This window comes from Elaeis guineensis, chromosome 15, assembly GCF_000442705.2.
Source record: "Elaeis guineensis isolate ETL-2024a chromosome 15, EG11, whole genome shotgun sequence".
NCBI lineage: Eukaryota > Viridiplantae > Streptophyta > Magnoliopsida > Arecales > Arecaceae > Elaeis > Elaeis guineensis.
Window position 1 is genome coordinate 24819694 of NC_026007.2, and position 18389 is coordinate 24838082.

Consider the following 18389-nt stretch of genomic DNA (forward strand, 5'->3'; position numbering starts at 1 on the left):
TTTGCCGGTGGAATTGGAACATCGTGCATTTTGGGCCATAAGGCAATTTAACTTTGATATGAAAAATGCAGGTTCCAATAGGGAGACTCCAATTAAATGAACTTGAAGAGCTACGCAATGAAGCGTATGAGAGTGTCAAAATTTATAAGGCCGAACTAAAGCATCCATGATAAATTTATTACACGAAAAATGTTCGAGCCCAATCAAAAAGTTTGGCTCTTCAATTCTAGTTGCGTCTGTTTCCTGAAAAACTTCGCTCACGTTGGGGACGGACCTTTCATTGTAACTCAGGTATTTCCTCATGAGCTATAAACTCAAAAATCCTAAACAGGGGAAACTTTTAAAGTGAACGGTCAGCCGATTGAAACCTTACATAGATGGAATTAGTGATGGAGAATTAATTGAATCTGTTGATTTAGTGGATCCAAACTGCCATAATACTCAATTCAGTCTGGCTGAAGACGTAAAACTTAGCGCTTGTTGGGAGGCAACCCAACGATTTCATATTTTTACTTTACCGCAGCTGCAGGAATTTAGAACAAGAGCCTATTAATCATGAAGCTATCTTCAACTTCCGAAGCAAAATTATCCCAGGTGCACTCTCTCCTTTTATTTTCTTTGCTTTTCTACTCCATTGAGGACAATGTAGATTAAGTGGGGGGGGGGAAATTAATCAAATCCTCGAGTATGGTCAGAAATAATTAGTTTTGTGTATTCAAATTTTATTTTGATTAAGAGTCAATTAGGCATTCCTAATAATGAATGATTAACGGTCAAGATAATTTTAGAGATACTGAGGAATAAATTATTAGAAAACCAATGAATGGTAGGGTTTAAACTAGACCAAATTTTAGGAGTGATTCTACAACCCTCTTCTTACTGATCTCAATAAAGAATCTGCTTCATGAGAAATTGGGTGGAAAGATCGAGGTATGCAAAAATTCTCCTTAAAAAAAAAAAAAAAAAAAAAAAAACAACATTGGGTCTTCCTACTGAGTAACCGGGGCCTTTCGGCCTAAGTAAGCGTTGGTTGCGTAAAAAGGTAGGCAATTATATATATAAAAAAAAAAAAAAATTAATAATATATATAATAAGGGGACTAAATTGCAAGAAGATAATAAACTCTTCCCATTAAGTTAGAGGATTTAAAGAGTAAAGTGGGAGTTGGTGAAAGAAAAGCTCTGAAATTTCTTTAGTTAATACTCAACCACTAATTGGGTCAAATTGATAATCCAATGAAATATCTCTTTAATGGTCTGACCAAGTATCATCTACCTTTTGGGATGCCTAACCTAATTTTTGATTCAAAATCGAGTCGGTACACAATGCTGATATATCTATTTTACTCGAGGACGAGCAAAATTCAAGTTGGGGTGTGATAAACACTTAATTTAAGTCATTTAAAGCAAAATTATATTTAATTTATTTTATTTATTAAGAATTTGATGTTTCTTTTATGTTTTACAGGAAAATGATCGCCGATACAAAGAGTCCGATTCATAGATCAAAAAGACTCAAGTTTGAAGAAATTTGGACTTAAAATAAAATTAAAATAAAAGAAGATGCATCCGGTATTATAGAAAATGAAGATACTATGCAAGGATCCAAAAGGATATAGATGTCATTGTGAAAGAAACAAAAAGTTTTTTTTGGAATATAAAAGCTGTTCACGTTGAATTCTCTGGGCGTGCGTGAATGTGAGCGCGCGTGAATGTGGGCGCGCGCATGAACGAGCGGACGCGGGGTGGTTGCGACACGGAACGGATCGCGACAGCATGCAGGACGCAGGACGGCACGTGGACGCGGGCAGGACATGGCGCAGACGAAGCACGGATGCGGCGAGGATGCGGGCACGGGTGCAGCATCGCGCGGGTGTGGGCGCACGTCAAACAAATGCTTATTAAAGGAAAAAAATTAATATTTAAAATATTTTGAAAGATTTGTATTTTTTAGTCCAATCGGAAAATCATGTAAAACTCCTCCTCCTAACACCTATAAAAAGACTTTGTACTCCATTGGAGGGGAAGCCAGAAATTCTTCTAGAGCCTTGCATAGAGGAATAGAAAGGGACTACTTCATGAGCAGCTAGGCTGGCAGTCCTCGGGAGTGGAGAAGAAATTTTTAACGACACAGAGATGGTTTATTGTTCTAAACTTTCCTGTATTTCTTTATATGCAATAAAGATTATGCTTTTTATTTAAATTGTCATGAGTTCTTTATTTGCTCCCTTTCATATGCTTTTATTTATGCTTTCTTGTTAGATTAATATTAGGAACAACTTTTACTTTTCGGAGACACTCGTGATCTACGGATACGGGGCGTGCCGAGGAAAGAAGAGTTGTTTACCTAGTACTTTCCGGAGACGAACCGTGATCTACGGGTACGGAGCGTGCCGAGAAAAGACAGGTATTTTTCTAAGATTAATCACATCTATTTAGTTAAAAAAGAGATACAACTCTGCTAGTGCAAATTAATTCAAAACTCCCAAGCTCTTTATTTTCTAATTACCTCAATTTTAAGATAATTTATTTTCTAAATCAAAAACAACGCTTCTTTCTTTTACCTTGCAATCTCAACTTAGCCCAAGGTCCCTGAGGATACGATCTCGACTCATCCTACCTACGTAGTGAGTAGAGTTATTTTTGGTGCTATCAACGACTACGCATCAGTGCATAATGCTGGCGGCAATGAATGATGAGTTTAGCCGTAGGTTCGAGAATCCCAGCTGCAGGAGATGCTTCAAATGTTGAACGACTCCTTTGGCATACCTGACGACGTTGAAAGGCACAAAACTAGTTGTGCCATTTTCATGCTCGGATGAGGGATGGGGCCTCAGTCATCGATCATGTATTGTACATGATCGAAATGATTCAACGCTAAGTAAATTGGCTTCTCTTGCATGAGCAGCTCGGTAAAGATGCGATTCCTTAATTCTTGCTCAAGTCTTCCTTCCCCTTTCTTACTCATTTTCGAATGACAAGCTTGCAGTGAACTATCACAGCTGTTGGGGTTACTGCAGAACTTTGAGAAGGATCACTAGCTCCATAAGGAGTCGGTGAATGTTGGGGAGGTCTCTCTTCTGATCGTCGACCCTTTAAGAAAGGGAAGAAGAACAAGAAGAAGAAGAATAAGAAGGTGGCAGTTGCATGCCTGGAACGTCTACACAGGGTCAGACCAAGAAGTGCAAGCCCGATCAGAGCAGGCAGAGTGCTTCTTTTGCAAGAAGCAGGGGTACTAGAAGAGGAACTGTCCTCTATACATTGCCTCCCTGGATTCGAACAGGCCGAAGAAGAAGCAAGGTAATTATATGATAACACCTTGCAACTTTTTTATTTGTGATACTACTGCCTAGGTATTGGATACCGAAACCCTTATCATATTTGCAATTCGATGCAGGGTCTGCAGGTCAGTAGGAGATTTGATGACGGTGAGAGATTCCTGAACGTTGGAGATGGAAGCAAAGTTCCAGTTCTAGCTTTAGGAATCATGAACCTTGTAATCAATTTTGTAATATAATTCTGAGTGAATGTTATATTGTCCAAGCTTTTTATTAAATATTATTTCTGTAGGCCTTTTGGCCATGTACGGTTATGAATTTTTAATAAAAGAAAATATTATAATATCATTTTGAATGGTTTTACAATGTTTGTTGGATAAATAAATAATAGAATTTACTTACTATCACAGTCTGTAATGTGGTTCAAACCTCCGGTAAATGCCTAAGAATAGATAATGTGTCAGAAGTTAGCCTTTGGCACTGTAGCTTGGTCATATCAACAAGAACAGATAAACAGGTTGGCTCAAGAAGGAAATTCTTGAAGTCTGGTGATTGTGAATCACTTCCAACCTGTGAGTCCTATTTCTTGGGAAGAATGACAAGTCACCTTTTACTAGAAAAGGTGAGAGAGCCAATGAACTCTTGGGTCTGGTACATTCTGATGTATGTGGATCCATGAGCTCAAGTGCAAGAGGTGGATATTTCTACTTCATAATCTTCACAGACGACCTATCGAAGGTATGGGTATGTCTACTTAATGAAGCATAAGTCGGAGTCGTTTGAAATGTTCAAACTATTTCCGAAATGAGTAGAAAAATAAACTAGAAAGTGTATTAAAACTCTTCGATCTGATCGAGGAGGTGAATACCTTTCCAATGATTTTCTGACATATCTTGGAGAGAATGGATTCTCTCTCAGTGGACTCCTCCTGGAACACCACAGCATAATGGTGTGTCTGAAAAAAGAAATCGGACCTTGTTGGACATGGTTCGATCCATGATGGGGTTTGCTGGTCTGTGATCTCCCTCTGGGATATGCGCTCGAAATCGGCTTGTTACCTTCTAAATAGGGTTCAGTAAGTCTGTAACCAAAATACATATGAAATATGGATAGGACGTAAGCCAGTACTCTCGCACCTTAGGGTTTGGGAGTGTCCGGCTTATGTTAAACGTTTAATTACGGACAAGCTTGGACCTAGGTCTGACAAGTGTAATTTCATAGGATACCCAAAAGAGATTAAAGGGTATTATTTCTACCTAGCTGATGAGCAAAAAGTGTTTGTCAGCCTTAAGACAATCTTTTTTGGAAAAGGAGTTCCTTGGTGAAGGGACTGTTGCCTCTAAGGTCAACTTGAGGAAGTTCGGCAGGGTGAAAAACTGACACAAGTAGCTGAACCTGAACGGATTTGGTTAGATCAAATCCGAGCCCTATGTTCTGCACCCTTAAGGGATCTGGTAGAGTACCACGTCAATCAGACAGATACTATGATTTCTTGGATCCGGGACGGCGATCCTGTCGAACTTGATGAAAATGATGAGGATCCATCACCTACATGGATGCAATGCAGAGACCTGACTCTGAGAATGGCTAGAGGCCATAAAATCCGAAATGGAGTCCATGAAGGTCAATGATGTGTGGACATTGGTTGACCCACCCGAAGGAGTAAAAATCCATAGGGTGTAAGTGGGTCTTCAAGAGAAGAGGGGTGCAGACGGAAAGGTGGAGACCTATAAAGCCGTCTGGTTGCCAAGGGATATCGTCAACGTTATGGTATAGACTATGACGAGATATTTTCTCCTGTGGCAATGCTCAAATCCATTTGAATTATGCTTGCGATAGCTGCCATCTGGACTATGAAATCTGGCAGATGGATGTGAAGACAGCTTTCCTAAATGGAGAGTTGGATGAAGAGGTGTATATGATACAACCTAAAGGTTTACATTCACAGATGAGTCTAAGGTGTGTAGGCTATAGAGGTCCATTTATGGACTTAAGCAGGCATCTCGAAGTTGGAACATACATTTTGATAGACGATCAAGACGTATGGCTTCGTTAAGAATGGAGAAGAGTCCTGTATTTATAAGTGAGCTAATGATCCAGTAGTTATATTTCTTGTATTGTACATGGATGACATTCTCTTAATCAGGAATGATGTCCCTGCATTACAAGGAATAAAGATTTGGCTGTCATCAAGTTCTCCATGAAGGATCTGGGAGAAGCTTCCTACATCCTAGGGATGAGGATCTATAGGATAGATCTAAAAGGTTGCTTGGCTTATTCCAGTCCACGTACATTGATACTATGCTGAAGAGGTTCAGCATGAAGAATTCCAAGAAAGGCTATCTACCGATAGGCCATGGAATTTCTCTCTCGAAGAGGGATTGTCTGAAAACACCTCAAGAGAGAAAGCGTATGGGTAGAATTCTATATGCTTCGCAGTGGGATCTATCATGTACGCCATGACATGTACACGACCAGATGTGGCATACTCATTAGGGGTAGTGAGTAGATACCAATCTGATCTAGGAGAGAATCACTGGAAGGTTGTTAAAACTATCCTGAAGTATTTAAGAAATACTAAGGATAGTGGCTTGTTTATGGTGAATCGGATTGAGACTTATAGGGTTTACAAACTCTAGTTTCTAGTCTGATCAGGATGACAGCAAGAGTATGTCGGGATTTATATTTTACCTTTAATGGTGGGACTGTCTGCTGGAAGAGTTCCAAGCACACAGAGTGGCTGATTCAGTTTGCGAGGTGAGTATGTCGCTGCATCAGATGCTGTCAAAGAAGCGGTGTGGCTGAGGAAATTCATCACCGAACTTGGAGTAGCACCCTCCCTTGTTGGTCCAGTTTGCTCTACTGTGACAGCTCTGGAGCCATTGCTCAGGCAAAGGAACCAAAGCACACCAGCGGATGAAGCATATTCTGTGCCGCTACCATCTCATCCAGAAATCATAGATCGAGATGACATCGACCTTAGAAGATCGATGAAAAGAAGAATCTGGCCGACCCATTCACTAAAGCCATTGTGGTGAAGGAGTTCGACGACTTCAAGTCAAAGATGGGTATTAGATACTGCACCGATTGGCTTTAGGCCAAGTGGGAGATTGTTGGAAATAGTATCCCAAAGTCAATCGTCAGCCTGTTGACGGTTGTGCTCCTTTTGTATTAGTATATAAATTATAAATAAATAAAAATTATTTTTGACTTTTTCATCATAAATTGTTTCATCTTCTAATGAACTCCTGTGTTGTGGTGAAGTCCTTAGGACTATTTAGACTCGACAAAGGAGGATTTATCGTTTAGTCCTTAAACCTGTTCGGACCAAATGATACGTTGTTACAAGGACAACAACGTTTATCAAGCATAGGTCATTGTGTGCCATATGGGTTGGTTGTCCTCTTAACCAAGGAGTGTGGAGACACTGGTATGGCATACAGGTGAGATGTAAGGGTACATCTGTACTGAATGTGATCAACTTTGGAGCTATTTTTGCTGTCAAGATTTACTCCGATGGGATATGAGTATAAATGTCCCTCCGACCTGAGACCATCACGGTGACTTGCAAGCAACTCACTACACTTAGGCACTGGACTATCTGAATTTCTAATTCAGTGATGGAAGGCTGCTGGGTGTAGTCAAGTACTTGACTTGTCGGCGTGTGATCAAGATGGGATTGACCACTCCAGTTTAGGAGCTGTATACAGTCATTTTCAATTTAGCAAAACCTTGGCTAAGGTAGTCCTAGTGAGGAGTCACAGGACTATTTGAGTTGAGCACGATTCAGATGATCTAGTTAGGATTGACAGTTTAACCTTGAGTCATCCTAAACACAGGGGTCAAAAGGGATGAATTATACAGTAACCATATTCACGTAGGTTCTGAGTGTTGCGATTGTAACTATTCGACCTATCCAAATATCGGGTACCATTGCTAGATGGTCACTTCGATTAGTACAGAATTGGTTCCTGTGCTACCGGCTTAGGTTCGAACCTGCGGGGTCACACACATTAGAGGTTCCTATCTGATCTGATAGCTGATGAAGAGTCTAATACTCGTGGACTATGAGTCCTACGTGTCTGAACTCTATGATCGAGAATCAGGATTCTCTGATCACGAGTTTCATACATTTTGGGTACCGGGGTTAAGAGTCCCACTGGTTTGGGACTCTTCGATCAAGATTTCATATCGATGGACTTTGATACCGATTGCCCATCGATTTGGATTCATATTTATAAGAGATTTAATTAATTATTTGATCACTAATTAACTCAATTTGATTGAGTAATTATTTTTGGATCAAATCCAATTGAAATGGATTCAGTTGGGTTTGACCCGATTAGGTTAAGTGTTGACCAATCGTCGAAGTGGTTTGGTCTCTAATTTGATCAGGGGTTGGGCTTAGTCAATTCCTGATTTGATTAGAATTTTATTGAACCTAATTAAGCCTAATTAAGTTAGGTTTAATTTAGTCTAATTATGCTTAACCTATTTTGATTAGGTTGACTCATTTAGGTTCAAACCACCTTGACTTTTCTCCCTGCCCACCTCACTTCTTCAGCGTCCATTTGAATTCACGAGAAGCAACTTCTCATAAATTTTCTCCCATGTAGAAGGCATCTCACACCACACTTGTGCACCAAATTTTGGATAAAATTTGATTTGTTAGCCATTCAAATTCAAAGGGTGTTTGAATTTAAATGGATAACTTATCCCTTGCGCCTTCTTGCCTTATCCATCTTATGCGCCACTTATCATACACGAGAAAGAGTTTCTCGTAAAATTTCTCCATGCACAAGAGAAGCCATGCCTCCTCTCTTCTCACACGTAGAGTGGATAGGAATGAGTTGGTTGGCATTTGAATTCAAATTCGATTTGAATTCAAATGAGCAACCACTTATCTTTATCCTCTCATGCGGTAAAAATGCTGCAAAGATGCGGTCTTGCATTGTTTTAAAAGGAGATAAGAGAGGGCATGCACAGATGATCAAAGAAAAAAAGGTGGCATGAGAGAGGTTTCTGGCATTAGAAAAGAAAAGAAAAGAAGAGAAAAAGAGAGAGAATTGGGCGCACTCTTTTCTTGTGTACCCTAGGGTTTTGGCTTAGGGTTCGGGAAGTGAGAACGTGAGCTACGAGTGTTGTGAGCCCACCAAACTTCAAGAAGAGTATCATCAACCTCTCTACCATCTTTGCTGATGATCTGGGGTATCCAAAAAATCGGCAGACATCGATCGAAGGAGTTCGATCAACATCGACCATCAAAAAGGTGCAGTCACGAACTAGCATTCGTGAGGAGCTGATCAGACTGGGAGCTTCATGTGGATGATCCGTAGAGGCTAGACACACTGTGTGGTTACGTTGTAATGATCAAACCCTTTCGACGGTGATCAGATTGCAGCGATCGACTATCCGCACAAAGGTAATATGTTCTGAACACACAACAGTGAATTGTTTACTGTTCCAATTTGAATTTCAAATTTAAATGCATGCATGCTATATATCATATTTAGATCTTAATGTAGGGTAAACATATGTTAATTAATTAGATTAATTAATAATTTTTACTGTAAAATAGTGATTTTGAAAAAAATTTAAAATTACCATTTTACCCCTGCACTAAAATTTTACTTCAATATTAGCATGCATTCTCTTTCAAAACTTATTAAAAAAGAATTAGTTATTGGCTTACCCAAATTAAATTTTGAAAAGGATAGAATTTGTGATGCATGCCAAATGGATAAACAAACTCGAGTCTCATTCAAATCTAAAGTTATTGTTTCAACTTCTAGGCCTTTAGAACTATTGCACATGGATTTATTTGGACCTACTAGAACTACTAGTCTAGGTGAAAAATGATATGATTTCATAATTATTGATGATTTCTCTCGTTTTACATGGGTTTTCTTTTTAGCACATAAGGATGAAACTTTTCATGTTTTCTCAAAATTTTATCGAAAAGTCACAAATGAAAAAAGATTTTCAATTCAAAATATTCGAAGTGATCATGGAACCAAATTTGAAAATCAAGATTTTAAAAAATTTTATGATGAAAAAGATATTGACCATAACTTTTCAGCACCTAGGATATCCCAACAAAATAGGGTAGTAGAGGAGTTAATATATGTTGTTTGATGAAACTAATTATCTTCCTTCAAGAAAGAATGAAGGTATTGATGATGCAGATCCTCTTATAGAAGGGATAAAGGAGATCACTCTAAAAGACTCAACCATTCAAGATGATGAAGAACATGAAGACAAACAGGATGAAAAGGTGAAGAACAACTTACAGGTACAAATGATCTATCCAAAGAATGGAGGTATGATCACAATCACCCCAAGAAACTAATCATTGGTGATCCTACACATGGTGTAAGAACTCGTTCTTCACTTAAAGATGCATTCAATCATTTTACTTTGGTCTCTCATCTTGAACCTAAAATCATAGATGAAGCTGAAAAGGATTATAATTGGATAAATGCAATGCAAGAAGAACTTAATCAATTTGAAAGAAATAATGTATGGACTTTAGCTTCAAGATCTAAAAATTATTCAATAATTGACACAAAATGGGTATATAGGAATAAATTGGATGAACATGAAAATGTGATAAGAAATAAAGCAAGATTAGTTGCAAAAGGTTATAATCAAGAAGAAGAAATTGATTTTGATGAGACCTTTGTATCTGTTGCTAGATTAGAAGCAATTAGACTTCTACTTGCATATGCTTGCTTTATGAATTTTAAGTTATTTCAAATGGATATCAAAAATATATTTTTAAATAGATATATTGCTGAAGAAGTTTATGTTGGAAAATGTGTCCCAAAAAGCCAATCGTCAAACTGTTGATGGTTGAGCAACCAAGTATTGTAATTGATTTGTTAATAAATAAAATATATTTGGCATCTTCATCATAAGCTTTCATCTTCTAATGAACTCCGTTGTTATGATGAAGTCCTTAGGACTATTTAAGTTCGATAAAGAGAGGATTTATCGATTAGTCCTTAAAACTGTTCATGACCAAATGATAAGCTGTTAATAAGGACAACAGCTTCTATCGAGCATAGGTCACCGTAGACCATATGGGTTGGTTGTCCTCTTAACCAAAGAGTGTGGAGACACTGATATGGCATACAGGTAAGATGTAAAGGTACATCATCATTGAACATGACCAACTTCAGAGTATTCTGCTATCGAGAATGTCTCTGATGGGATATAGGTATAAGTGTCCCTTAGACCTGAGATCGCCTTAGTGACTTGCAAGCAACTCACTGTGCTTTGGTACTGGACTAACTGAATTTCTAATTCAGAGACGGAAGGCTTCTGGGCATGGTCAAGTACTTGCGAAGTCAGAGTGTGATCGAGATGGGATTGACCACTCCAAGAGTTGGAGAAGAATGAGTCGCTGTATTTCAATTTAGCAAAACCTTGGCCAGGGTAATCCATCTGATGGATTTGATATTTTGAAATACAATGTGGACAACCTGATCAGAGTTGACAGTTGAACTCTGGGGTGTCCTATGATCATTTTGGTCAAGGAGATGAATTATATGAAAACTATATCCGCATGGGTTCTAAGGATGTTGTTCTACACATTCGACCTATTCGGTCGTCGGGTACCATTGCTAGATGGTCACTTCGATTGGTATAAAAATTTATTTCTGTGCTACCGGCTTAGGTTTGGATCTATGAGGTTACACATATTAGAGTTCATGATCCGATCGGATGGTTGATCAATGATTAAAATCGTTCTAGGGTTAAATGATCAATACGATTGACATTTAACCCAGTGCAAGTATTGCAGGAGGATCGATTAGCAATTCGATTGCTAATTGGCTTAATTTGATTAAGTCAATGGGCTGAGATTAAGTCTAATTAAATATGATTTAATTAGATTTAGTTTGGGCTTGATTGGATCAAGTCCAATTGGTTTATTGGATAAGCCAAGTGCAAGGAAAAACTAGTCCTAGTTCAACTAGGACTTGGGTCAATCTAATTTCTAATTTGATTAGAAGATTAAATCAGATTTAAATCTAATTTAATCTGATTAAATTAGGTTTTTAATTGGGTTAAGATCTATTTTAATTAGGTTGAACTAATTTTGGTTTGATTTGGTTTGGGAAACCAAATTAAAACAAGTCATAAGATAGAATCCTAGTAAGACTAGGATTCCACCTTGCACCACATAAGCCCTCCCCACGCCCTCTCTCTTATTCAATGCCAATCTCCACTTATTTTGTGTGACAAAAGCCCTCTCCCAGGTCTCTCCCACGTTCACAAAAGGTCTCCTCTCATCTTTCTTACATGGAAGGTGGTTTGGATCAAATCAAAAAGGAATAAGTTTGGATTTCGAATTCTATGAGATAGAGTTTTAGAAATTCGAAACTCTTTCAATTTTACACCGAATTTATCCAAATTTTTTTTAGAATTTTTATAGATTTTAGGGTATATATTGTGCACCCTTTGCTGGTGATCCATGCACAAAAATATGGAGGAGGTGCTCAAGAGTTGGGCGCCCCTTAACTTGCCATGTTTGGATAAGCCTTGACTAGGTATTTGACCTAGACAAGACTCTATCATATCTCTCTGTATAAAATGAGTTTCTTTATGCAATTTTAGGAGAAGATAGAGATTTGAGAGACCTTTGTTCCATCCAAAAATCAAAGAGAAAGACCGTTGGGTTGTGTAGATATAAAAGACACAAGTTAGGGTGTCTAGAGAGAAAAACGTGAAGAAGAAGAGGGTCTTCTTCTAGGGTTTTTTGTTTCATATCTTTCCTCCCTCCATCTTGAGTTTGAGAGCATCTCAGATCTGAAACTCCTCCTTTTACTTTCCATCTTTGGAAGAGTCCAAATCAAGAAGAAGGAGGCACCTGATCAACCATTAAAGAAGGATCAGCGCAGTACTAGCATACTGTACTGATTTCCTGAAGCAGGACTTCTGATGAGATTCGTGAGCTCGTGTGGACGACTTCTAGAGGTCGGATGCATGTGCGGCTTGTAACATCATCCTCAAGCCTGAATCGGTGAGGTTAGAACGTCTAACTTGCAAGGTAATAGATCTGATCTATTGTTTAATACATACATTAGATGTGGTAAGAAACATGTTGATATGATCAACATGTAGTTCATGCTATATTATATATTTTAATTTTTGATTTAATGCTATGTAATAATCATGTAATAGGATCTTAGATCTAGAGATTCTCTGATTTTAGAAAATAAATTTTGATTTATTTTAGTCTTCCGCTGTATGATCTTGAAAAAGTTTCAAGATCTAACTCTGAAACCCTAGATCTGGTTCCTACAATTGGTATCAGAGCCTAGATTCTTTATTACATGATTATTTATACATGCTTAGATTATTTCTTAGATTAGATCTAATTTATAATCTGATTATTAAATCTAAAATTAAAATTTTAGATCAATCACAAACTGCAAGGTTGTCCTGCTGTAAGGTTTACCCCTTACAGTGCAAAGGTTGTCCTAGTTTGTGTAGATCTATCTTTAATCATAAATTTGTTAGATATAATTTAGATTAAATTTATGATTTATTAGATTTAAAAGATATTTAAATCTAAAATAAAATATCTTTGTTAATAATTTTTGTGCAAAGAAATTGTTTAAAGTTGAAATTATTTAATTACATGAACCTGTTTAGATTAGATCTAAAGTAGTTTCATGTTTATTTCACTTGTATCTTGATTATGAATCAAACATGCAATATGGTTGGTAGAATCATATTGTAAAATTATTTTACAAATATGAAAATTATTTTTTGAAAAGCCAAACCCAACCCTCAGCCCAAAACTTAATTAAGAATTAACAAGTTTTTTGATTAGGTTCTAGGATTGTGAATTGAAGAAACTAAGACACAAACCATAACACATTGGGTTAATGGGTTAGTGAGAATTAGGTCCATTAATTGGGTTAGACCTATGGTTAGATTGAAGATGGACTTAATTAGAGAATTGACTAAATCTAATCAATTGTTGTCTTAGATTAGGTCAAGGATTCTCTAGATCAATTACAATAGTTGTAGTTGGTCAAGTCCATATCTTTAACGAGAACCAAATGGACTTGATTCTTGGCTAAGCGGTCTAGCATGAACTGTTAGGTTGATCTAATCGAAACTAATTAAACCAGTTGGTGTCTAAGGTAAACCAGACCGGTGATTTTTAATTGGGAGCCCGCTTACCTGGCCATTTCTGATGGTGTCTAAGGCAAGCTTTGGCAGACCCTCCCACTGATCGAACTTACCTGGCCTCTTGGTGAAATTATGTTTTGATCGGATCACTTGACTATTCGAGTTGACCCATGTCAGCTAGGTAAATCAGTGTGACTGATTTAGGTGCTCCTAGACCAGCCTTTTTAATGGTCTCCCTTAAGCTGACTTGGTGAAGCCAGTGGGAGGATCATGATAAGCTAGTTCATCTGACCTCATCCTCTATATTATTTAAATCCTCTAAAATTATTAGGTCCTTAAAATGATAAAGTTATGGAGATAACTGAGTCATAGCCTCCCATTAAGGTGTTTGATAATGAGTCCATTAACTCAATAATCATTGCAGACCCAAAGGCCTGGTGCTTGTTGACTAATGAAATTATCACTCATCATACGACGACTTGGAAGTGTCTCTCTAATGGTGGTTAGGTGAGCCAACCAAAGTTGAGCTTAATCATTCGTTGGTTAGATACACCAAGTATGATCATGTTAATGGTTGGACCTAACTGGATCCTTACAGTGGAGGCCAAAGCCTACTGATTAGGTTTCTGGGGCAAAATTAATATTACTAGAAATTGTTTAGAGAAACAATTGGTTATGAACCTACCCTTAGATGTACATGGGTTGGCCAACCAAAGTTGGGCTTGTGTGCAGTCTAAGTGGATTCTAGTACCCACTAAGGAATTAGGGTAATTCCTCGAATTGGAGGTAGAGGCTACCAATTCGAATAAAATAGTGGGAGAAACCTTTTGATTAAAGTCCAAATCTTTAGGTTTAATGAATCAATTACTAATTAGGTTATGATTCTCCTTTGTGCAAATATGGCCACTTCCCTATCGCTCCGATCATTGTTGGACAATGATAAGTTGGTGGGATCCAATTTCGGTAGCTGGTACCAAAAGTTGAAGATAGTCTTGGAGCATGAACGGATCCTATATGTGATAATGGATCCTGCACCTGAGGAGCTAGCTGTCAATGCATGTGGAACAGTCAGAGACACTTACCAGAAGTGGCTCAGTGACCGAACCACGGTGCGCTGTATCATGCTGGCTGTCATGAGCGACGAGTTAATCAAAAGGTTTCTCCCACTATTTTATTCGAATTGGTAGCCTCTACCTTCAATTCGAGGAATTACCCTAATTCCTTAGCGGGTACTAGAATCCACTTAGACTGCACACAAGCCCAACTTTGGTTGGCCAACCCATGTACATCTAAGGGTAGGTTCATAACCAATTGTTTCTCTAAACAATTTCTAGTAATTTTAATTTTGCCCCAGAAACCTAATCAGTAGGCTTTGGCCTCCACTGTAAGGATCCAGTTAGGTCCAACCATTAACATGATCATACTTGGTGTATCTAACCAACGAATGATTAAGCCCAACTTTGGTTGGCTCACCTAACCACCATTAGAGAGATACTTCCAAGTCGTCATATGATGAGTGATAATTCCATTAGTCAACAAGCACCAGGCCTTTGGGTCTGCAATGATTATTGAGTTCATGGACTCATTATCAAACACCTTAATGGGAGGCTATGACTCAGTTATCTCCATAACTTTATCATTTTAAGGACCTAATAATTTTAGAAGATTTAAATAATATAGAGGATGAAGTCAGATGAACCAGCTTATCATGATCCTCCCACTGGCTTCACCAAGTCAGCTTAAGGGAGACCATTAAAAGGGCTGGTCTAGGAGCACCTAAATCAGTCACACTGATTTACCTAGCTGACATGGGTCAGCTCGAATAGTCAAGTGATCCGATCAAAACATAATTTCACCAAGAGGCCAGGTAAGTTCGATCAGTGGGAGGGTCTGCCAAAGCTTGCCTTAGACACCATCAGAAATGGCCAGGTAAGCGGGCTCCCAATTAAAAACCACCGGTCTGGTTTACCTTAGACACCAACTGGTTTAATTAGTTTCGATTAGATCAACCTAACAGTTCGTGCTAGACCGCTTAGCCAAAAATCAAGTCCATTTGGTTCTCGTTAAAAACATGGACTTGACCAACTACAACTATTGTAATTGATCTAGAGAATCCTTGACCTAATCTAAGACAACAATTAATTAGATTTAGTCAATTCTCTAATTAAGTCCATCTTTAATCTAACCATAGGTCTAACCCAATTAATGGACCTAATTCCCACTAACCCATTAACCCAATGTGTTATGATTTGTGTCTTAGGTTCTTCAATTCACAATCCTAGAACCTAATCAAACAACTTCTTAATTCTTAATTAAGTTTTGGGCTGAGGGTTGGGTTTGGCTTTTCAAAAAATAATTTTCATATTTGTAAAACAATTTTACAATATGATTCTACCAATCATATTGCATGTTTGATTCATAATCAAGATGCAAGTGAAATAAACATGAAACTACTTTAGATCTAATCTAAACAGGTTCATGTAATTGAAATAATTTCAACTTTAAATAATTTCTTTGCATAAAAATTATTAACAAAGAGATTTTATTTCAGATTTAAACATCTTTTAAATCTAATAAATCATAAATTTAATCTAGATCATATCTAACAAATTTATGATTAAAGATAGATCTACACAAACTAGGACAACCTTTGCACTGTAAGGGGTAAACCTTACAGCAGGACAACCTTGCAGTTTGTGATTGACCTAAAATTTTAATTTCAGATTTAATAATCAGATTATAAATTAGATCTAATCTAAAAAATAATCTAAGCATGTATAAATAATCATGTAATAAAGAACCTGGCTCTGATACCAATTGTAGGAACCAGATCTAGGGTTTCAGGGTTAGATCTTGAAAAAAAGGGTTAGATCTTGAAACTTTTTCAAGATCATACAGCGGAAGACTAAAATAAATCAAAATTTATTTTCTAAGATTAGAAAATCCCTAGATCTAAGATCCTATTACATGATTATTACATGACATTAAATTAAAAATTAAAATATATTTAAATATAGTATGAACTACATGTTGATCATATCAACAGTTTCTATACTAGCTACATCTAATGTATGTATTAAACAATAGATCAGATCTATTACCTTGCAAGTTAGATGTTCTAACCTTACTGATCTGGGCTTGAGGATGATGTTGCAAGCCGCACATGCGTCCGGCCTCTAGAAGTCGTCCACACGAGCCCACGAATCTCGATCAGAAGTCCTGCTTCAGGAAATCAGCACAGTATGCTAGTACTGCGCTGATCCTTCTTTGATGGTTGATCAGGTGCCTCCTTCTTCTTGATTTGGACTCTTCTAAAGATGAAAAGTAGAAGGAGGAGTTTCAAATCTGAGACACTCTCAGGAAACTCAAGATGGAAGGAGGAAAGATATGAAAATAAAAACCCTAGAAGAAGACCCTCTTCTTCTTCACATTTTTCTCTCTAGACACCCAAACTTGCATCTTTTATATCTCCACGACCCAAATGAATTTCTCTCTAATTTTTGGATGGAACAAAGGTCTCTCAAATCTCTATCTCATCCTAAAATTTCATGAAGAAACTCATCTTATATAGAGAGATATGATAGAGTCCTTATCTAGGTCAAACACCTAGTCAAGGCTTATCCAAACATGGCAAGTTAAGGGACGCCCAACTCTTGAGCATCTCCTCCATATTTTTGTGAATGGATCACCAGCAAAGGGTTCACATATAAACCCTAAAGTCCACAAAAATTCCAAAAAAAATTTGGATAAATTCAGTGCAAAATTGAAAGAGTTTTGGATTTCTAAAACTCTATCTCATAGAATTCAAAATCCAAACTTATTCCTTTTAGATTTGATCCAAACCACCTTCTATGTAAGAAAGAAGAGAAGAGACCTTTTGTGAACGTGGGAGAAATCTGGGAGAGGGCTTTTGTCACACAAAATAAGTGGAGATTGGCGTTGAATAAGAGAGAGGGCGTGGAGAAGGATTATGTGGCGCAAGGTGGAATCCTAGTCCTACTAGGATTCTGTCTTATGACTTGTTTTAATTTGATTTTTCCAACCAAATCAAATCAAAATTAGATCAACCCAATTAAAATAGGTCTTAACCCAATTAAAAATCTAATTTAATCAAATTAAATTAGATTTAAATCTGATTTAATTTTCTAATCAAATTAAAAATTAGATTGACCCAAGTCCTAGTTGAACTAGGACTAGTCTTTCCTTGCACTTGGCTTATCCAATAAATCAATTGGACTTGATCCAATCAAGCCCAAACTAAATCTAATTAAATCATATTTAATTAGACTTAATCTCAGCCCATTGGCTTAATCAAATTAAGCCAATTAGCAATCAAATTGCTAATCGATCCTCCTGCAACACTTGCACTGGGTTAAATGTCAATCGTATTGATCATTTAACCCTAGAATGATTCTTAATCATTGATCAACCATCTGATCGGATCATGAACTCTAATGTGTGTGACCTCATAGGTCCGAACCTAAGTCGATAGCATAGGAATAAATTTCTATACCAATCGAAGTGACCATCTAGCAATGGTACCCGACGATCGGATAGGTCGAATGTGTAGAACAACATCCTTAGAACCCATGCAGATATAGTTTTCATATAATTCATCCTCTTGACCAAAATGATCATAGGACATCCCAGAGTTCAACTGTCAACTCTGATCAGGTTGTCCACATTGTATTTCAAAATATCAAATCCATCTAATGGATTACCCTGGCCAAGGTTTTGCTAAATTGAAATACAGCGACTCATTCTTCTCCAACTCTTGGAGTGGTCAATCCCATCTCGATCACACTCTGACTTTGCAAGTACTTGACTGTGCCCAGAAGCCTTCCGTCCTTGAATTAGAAATTCAGTTAGTCCAGTACCAAAGCACAGTGAGTTGCTTGCAAGTCACTGAGGCGATCTCAAGTCTAAGGGACACTTATACCTATATCCCATCAGAGACATTCTCGAC